We start from the raw sequence: 8,091 nt of genomic DNA, 5'->3' as shown, positions 1-8,091 counted from the left end.
CTGCCATCATCATAAACCATTTGGATTAGCCATATCATCCCTTTCTAGGGTTCTATCAAAACTGAGAGCCGAATCAAGCCTCAGCAATATCTTTGATTGATTCAACTAAAATACTTCTATATTTGAATTTGAATTTGAGTTTGATTTGAAATCTATTTTGCTGTTCGAGTTTGGTTATTAGATAAGTTCAATTTTGGTTTGAGAATTTGATAAATGACGTGTTCTGCTTTTAAGTTCAAATAAAAATGGCACCTTATGGTTTAGTATAATATGTTATATAAGTTGTTTAATATATGTAGTTGTGTATAACCTAAATTATATATTAGTATTAATACTAATACGTAATAAAACTTACCCTGCGATTCAAACTCAATTATCATCAAACTCGAATTAAGCCTAACTGAATTCAAACCCAAAATATTCAATTAAAGCTCAATTTGATTGCATCCCTAACCCCTCCCAAGGCTGTGTTTGGTTAGAATGTAAATAAATTTGCATTAATGCAAAACCATAGCAATTCAAATGATTAGAGTGTAAATTTTAACCTAATTTTGTTTCAAATTTTACCTTGTTTTGTTGGATTACAGTATAAATGAAATAAATTAAGACATAAAGCAGAATAAAGTAAAATTTAAAATAAAATTAAATAATAATTTATTTATTTTTACATTTACACTCCTATGCATTAAATAATAACAAATTTGCACTGAAAACCAGACACAGCCCAAAGGAAAAAAACACAGGTCCAAAATAGAAATCCAATTGTCTCGATTAACATACCAATACCACTATACCATTAATGTGGGTGCAAGTGACATACCAGATAGTTGACTTTCGCTTCTTTTATAAAAGTGGGAACGGTCCCATACTCGTAAATCCTAAGTCCTAACTCATGGTGGATGTTAAAGGCCTCTCTGGTGGGAAAGTGCAAAAATTTTTGCATCGCCTTATCATCTAGGAATCTTAAGGTATCCTGCTGGTTGTAGCGAGGACTTGGGCCACCTGTACCTCGAGAGGTGGTTATGATACAAAAAAGATATAGTATTGAAAGAATTTTGACCAATCAAAATTCATTTCTGAATTTTGATAAATAACACCCGATTGGCTACTATATTTATGATTCCACTTGGTTGGTAAAAAATCTTTCAAATATCATAGTTGAACCCGTATAAAAAAAAGAAAACAATGACTATATTCAGTTTTTTGATAGACAATACAATAGAAATAGAAAGTTGAGAAGGTTATTATAGGCTTGAATATAGTGGTTGTTTGGGAGGGCTTTCATGCAGCACCATTTGGCAATGCAAGGTAGGCCTTTTAGGAGTGAGTATTGTTTGGTTAAAACCCAAAAATCAAATAAAAAATTTTGGTTTTTAGGGTTCAAAATTTGTTAACTGAAATGACAAAATTATATTATCTATAATATATATGACATTAATATATTAATGAAATTTGGTTTTAACCGAAATAATGGAAAATCAAACCAAAATTTTTAATTTATTTGGTTAAAAAATGAACCAATTAAACTGATTCTTCAACCTAGGCCGTAAAACACCTGATTTATTTGGTTAAAAATTTGTTAAAAAAATGAACCAATTAAATTTGGTTTAAACTGTTTTATTTGGTGACAAAAAAGACCCAAAAACACTTATATTAAACTGAGAAATTAAACCAACTTTCTCCCCCCCGCCCCCGGTGGAAATGTAATAAAGTGGGGGTTCTTGGCCCCCTCAAATCATAAAGGATCATTATCAAATGTTCCTCCAACTCCTAAAATAAAAGAAAATTTGTCTTTTTTTAATGTAATAGAACCCAAACCTTCTCAAACCAGTTTTCTACTCCCTAGTTAATTCATTTTCTTATCTAACTTGCCCTTTCTCCACTTTCTCTTTCCAAAAAAGAAAATTCCTAACTCCACCACTGATGTGACACACTCATAACGTAAGCGACCTTCTAGATGATCAAATCAAATGTGGTGTGAAAGAGGCGGGATGATAAATTATTAGATGGTGAATGGTGAGTATTTGCTTTGCGTGGATACCACGTTGTTTATATACTTTCTGTTGGATGTTCACATGAGTTTTGATGCTTTATAACATTGTATACTGAACTATCATATTACACCCGTAATGAGCATCAACTTGGTAGGGAAAAATTAACAAGTCGAATCTTAAGCTGTGTTTGGTTACATAAAAAATGAAGGAAAAAGCACAGTTATTACCCAATATTGATCCTATAGCTACCTGGATTCTCAAAATGGACTGGATTAGGATTTAAGTATCCTTCATCAACCCAATAAAATGAAGGAAAATAAAAATTACTTATAAAATGAATGGTATTTAATACGGGTGAGCATTTGGTGGTTATAGGGCCAGTCATAGTACTGTCTTTCCATACAACCTATACCCCTCTCCCCCTCCCCAAAGACATAAAGGAACATATTGTTTAAAAAACTTGATTTTTAATAATAATTATTATTATTTAACCCCCCGGCACATGACCTCCATCCCCATCCCATGTGCTGCCATTTAAGACTCCCAATAGAAATTACATTATCCAGTCAATTAATATACCTCATTTAAGTCTTAAACTGCATAGTTGGCAGTGTCCACGTGGTACAAAATTGACTAAATGAATCATGAATTGTTTTCATTTTCAGCACCAATTTCATTCCATTCATTGATTAGTTGAACGCAATAACTGTTCATCGGGCTGTAGAAACAGTGATAATGCCGCACATGATCAGTTGTAACAATTCTCACTGTAGGCCCTATATGCTTTATGACCGGCAATGGATAATATCATTGGTTTCACAGCCCACTATGCTATCATCAAGTTCAGTTAATCTTCATTTCAATCATACATCCTGAGACATGTTTTTTACCCTTGGGATGTCAGAATTCAGAATTTCTTAGACTAGGGTTCCCATATTACGGATTTCCGAATCACCCTTATTGGAACTTTATCAATGAATCAGGTTGGGTTTCATATTAGGGATTCTGACTGTAAATTGAACGGACCCTAACCATCAACCAATTGGTACTTTGTACTTGGACCACTCTAAAATTTTGAAGAAAAAATTAAAAGAAGAAAAAAAAAATGCAAGGTTCAAAGTATGAATCCTTTCCAACGTTTCGTATCAAAATTTTGAACCTTGATTGGATGTTTTGAAAACCAATAGAAGTTATATTAATGGCTTATCTTTGATAGAGAGCCAATAATTGACAGTTTTGTAGTGTTTTCTCTTTAGTGATGATTGATGACCTATGGCTTTGTAGTTATACGAATATCTCATACATCCTGTACAGATAATCCTTCTTTGATGTTAAATGTATCAAAATTGAACGTGAAAGGGACATCGAACGATCCAGTTGAGTGAGAATATCAACAATGGGAAACTAGAGCTCATGATCAATTCCACCACTCTTAAGATGATTAAAAGGGAAGATAAGAGGGCAGAAATCACATAGCACTAATATAATTGATGCATCCTTGCGTGTATCTACTTTATATAATATAGATAATGCCCCATTTTTTGTGAAAAATCTATGCTACCAATCAAAGCATCCTTTTTTTTGATGAACAATACCTGATTGGTCACCTCTTTTACGATACTATTGATTGTTTATAAGGCTCAGTTTAAAAGGTGTATAAATATAAATATGTACAATATAAAATTTTGTATATTATATTATTTTGCATATATTTATAATATACATATTTACATTTGTACTCTTTACAAACTGAGCCTAAATTTTTCGGATACCATTGTCAAACCCTTTGTGTGACATTTTCTCCTGTAAAAGGAGATTTGTTGGTCTCGAAGATATTTATTGTGTGGAGTAAGAAATTTCCATGGAATTCACGAGACACCACAAAACTTTGTTCACTCAGACCCCCCCCCCTTCGTCAAATTAATATTTTAATTTGATAAATATCAGTTGGTTGTTTACCACTTCTACCATATTTGGTTGATTAATTACGAGTTTTTTTAGGTATCATGCATGCTTTTATATTAATATAGTGGGATTCATTGACTAAAATGCATTGTTGATTTTAAAGTAACTTCACAGTTCGAACCACTGCCTCTAGCCACATCTTTTGAGTTTTTTTAATGTGAAATGACAAAATTGTGAATATCCTCTAAGCCAGAGACAAAGAGAGAGTGAGAGAGATTTGCTTCAATTAGTGGTTCTTATCACAAAGCCCGCTTGTTTTTGATTATAGGAGAAATTTTACAAAATAAAAATGTAGGCTTTGTACCTTCATAATTAAAGAACCCTTCGGGACAGTCATGTGCTTAAACCATCCAGATCAACAGGTCAGCCTATGATGTTATCATTATAAAAAAATAAAAATAAAATAGATTACTCGTTGAACAGGTAAAATGGATCAAGGGTTCGACCATTTGAATCCATCGATCACTGACCGAATCAACAACTTTCCAAATCGGGATTGTGGCGAGGCAACTAGCTAGGTTACCAGTCAGGAAAATGATAAATCTAAAATTGCAGCTTCCTCCTATTTTATTAGTAGCCCTCCTCTTATAAACCGCATCTTACCTGTAAATTTGATGTCAATCCATGATTAGAATTCAGTCCATCGCTAGAAATTTTAGCTTCACCTTAAAAATGGACTGAATTATGAAAACCGCAATTAAGAGAAATAAACTGCAATTTTAGATTTTTGAAGTGGATTGCAGTTCACTTATCCCTTAATTTCAAACGCAAGTTGACATGTTGAAGATTCTTAGGTCAAATAAAGGATGCTCACCAAACAGCGCTAAGCAAGCCAATTGCATTCTTAAGGTGTTTTGTCCTTTTAGACTAAACATGTGGATTTCTTTCGTCCATAGTTTTCAAGTCAGTAAGTTCGCGTTGAATATTATAAGATTGATTGTCAATTCTTATACCTGCTGTGCGGCCCAATTCAATTTTGGACGAACATTTCCGCGCCATCCAAAGCTTTTCCTACCAACCGCTGCTCACAGTTACGTTTGCCTTTGGCTTCCTTTGTTTGTAGTGGACGCTGAGTTTGGAAGGACTATACATGTAAATATATACAAAATAATATAAAATATAAGGTTTTGCATTTTATATATTTGATTTGTACTCCTTTCAAATTCAACTATAATTTCATTTACATTGGTGCAAAAATATGGGAGTACAAATGATTTGAATGGAAATTATAATTTACTTTTGTTTCACTTTCTGCCTCATTTTATTTGTTTGTATTGCAAATGAAGTAAAACTTGAAGCCATGTAAAATAAAACCTCAATGAAAATTGAATCAAAATTTACATTTCTTCTCACTTGCAATCTTATGCATTAATTTAAGAGTTAATTTCTTAAATTATCCTTATGGTTTAACTAATTGATTAGCTCTACTATTGTCTTAAAATACCCCTATTGTTTCTCATAATTAACAGTCATTAATGTTAATGGAGCAAACAAATATTGAATTTGCCCTCAAATATTCCTCAAATTTTTAAAATAAAACCCAATTGATGAAAATTTTAGGAAGATAGGAATTACATTGTTGTTCCGCTTTCTGTCTCCTCCATCTCCATTTTCTGTCTTCACCTTCGTTAAGTTTAAGCTTGAAACAATGAGAATGTTCAGGTGCCAATTGATACTTCATGGATATGGCCGGGACGTATCCATTTTAGTAGAGAGGATTTTTTCTTGGATCTTTAGATGATTGAAGTTGAGTGTGTTAGATTGATGGCGAAAACTGGGAGGGGTTCACACAGTTGGCACTGATTCTTTCAGAGGCCAAGCCATCATAAAATGCAAAGTTTCTGCCAGAGATTGCAGCTTGGGATGCATTGTAAAAGTTAGTAAAAGAAACCAATGGAGAATGCTTCCTTTCCCCCCTCTTCTCGAAGGATCTTTTCTGTATCCACCAAGGAACTTTTTAAGCTCAGAATCCTCCAAGTGTGGTTTTCCAAATGTTGCATTTGCTATTTCACCCAAAAACATTTCAAATTAATCGTAGTCCTAATCAGTCCCTCCTTCCATTTCGTGAGTAGCAGGAAGTTTGAACACCAGCAACTCTGTCACCTATGTTTCCGCCAAAGCCGCTCAGTCCAACCTAGCCAAGGGTCTCACTGCCTATGAGCCTCTCATGCTCTCCACCGGCCCTTGTGAGCGCACTGCCGAGGAACTTGAGTGTGCTTCCTCCCATGGATTCCGTTCTTATGGTTCCGGCTGCTTACATGAAAACGGTTGTGGTAGTAGGTATTCTAACGGTGATGATGCTTTGAACCCTAGGTGGGGCTCTTCTAGGGTTTCTGATGAACCCCGCAAGAACAGAAGTTTTTATAGGGAACTTGCTCCTTCCCGTTCTGATGAGATTGATGATTGGGGTGCCGCAAAGAAAACATCCGGATTCATATTCGGCGCCTTAGTGGGAGGGGAGAAATTCTTTGAGGGAAAAGAAAAGGGATTCTGATGAGCACATGATTCTGGTTGGGTCGAGGGACGAAGTGTATTATTGGATTTTTTAAAATTTTATGTGTTACGTGGTCAATTAACTAAACAGATTGATCGAGTAGCATTTTCTCATTCCCACCCCACCTTTTTTATTGTCATTGTCATATCTGATACCTAATCTAAGGTGGAAAGTGAACTGGTAATTTGGTGGAATAGAATCCTGAGCAGGCTATTTCTAAGGTGGAAAGTGAACCGATAATTTGGTGGAATAGAATCCCGAGCAGTAGAGTAGAGAAGACTCTGAAGTCTGAATATTCTCTCTCTCTCCCCGCTTTGGATGTCAAGATTAACCCGCAGCACCCAACGCTGACATTCCTCCATCCACCACCTACCATAGACATTGAACGAGCATGAGCCAACCTAGCTGCATGTCCATGTCTTGCTTGGCTTGAGAGGACTTTATCACTAATGCCAAAAAAAAAAAAAAATGAATCATGACTTCTTTTTTTCCTTGTCCCGTTCCGTATCTGAGATCAAAAGGTTAAAATAAGTTATTGCAGCTATTCAAACCATACAACTTTTTTTGGTCCAAATAATGCAGAGGATATAGAAGGATTAATCTATCTAAAATAAGGATTAATAGAACCATTGAGCAAAATGTTTTCAATTCTCTGTTGATTGATCCTTAGACCCAATTCAGCCATCCAATCTATAGTACATAAAAAAAAAAAAGAAAAACTACATTTGATCTTGTAGGTCTAGATTAATTCCATTTGTCTAATTAGACTTATGGGTGTGTATTTGATTGGTGGTTGGTCTCATGTTCCATTTGCTTTTGGAGAATGAAATCACCAATTCAGCGATCTTTTGTAGTATTGTTTAAGGACAAAATAAGGGCTTTTCAGCTTTGTAGTATTGTTTGACAAAATAGGGGGTTTTAATCTGTCCCTTTGTTAGGGTGTGCTAGTTGTTGTTTGTTTTCATTGTATCAAAAAGAAAAATGCTAGGAGTTCTATTATTGTTTTCAACCATAAGAGATTTGTTGATGTGAACAGAAGGTCATGAATGATTCCGGGTCCTCATTTCCACTCCTGGCAGAAACACCACTCCTTGGGAGTTATGCATATCTTATGAAATAGAATTTTGATTTGCCTCTAGACCAAACAGATGGGTAATAAACAATTTGGATTCCGATTTCAAGGGATTTTAATTCTGATTCTAACCACGAACCAAATAGACTGTCAATCAATGTCCCATGTCATGACTCTCGTACTATCCATAGGTATTTCTTGTATGCCCACATCGCAAGTTATATTGCTTGTAGTCCTCCAATGAAAAATGGATAAATTGGTGATCAAAATAAATTGATAGGGTTTACCAAAAAGACATGATATCAGAGAAATTTATACCAATCAGGTGGTACTATAACTGTTTTTTAATTTCCATGTCAATTCACTGACATGATTTTGAAAACTGAACGGTTGGATCAGTTGACTTGGAAACTGGTCAAGTAATCAGTTTCTTTTCATCCTAAAACCACTTTGGCCAAAAATCGTTCATTTTGTCAACGATCTGCTGACTCAAACAGTCGGGCCTTTCAACCTAAGAACCGGTTGTTAGAATGATTTCATATCCAGTCTAGTCTTTAAAATCTTGC

The sequence above is a fragment of the Nelumbo lutea genome, chromosome 6 (assembly GCF_056320005.1).
Source record: "Nelumbo lutea isolate HS-2025 chromosome 6, American lotus-T2T, whole genome shotgun sequence".
In the NCBI taxonomy this organism is placed as follows: Eukaryota; Viridiplantae; Streptophyta; class Magnoliopsida; order Proteales; family Nelumbonaceae; genus Nelumbo; species Nelumbo lutea.
The sequence above is the reverse complement of the archived record's forward strand: the minus strand, read 5'-3'. Positions refer to the sequence as shown.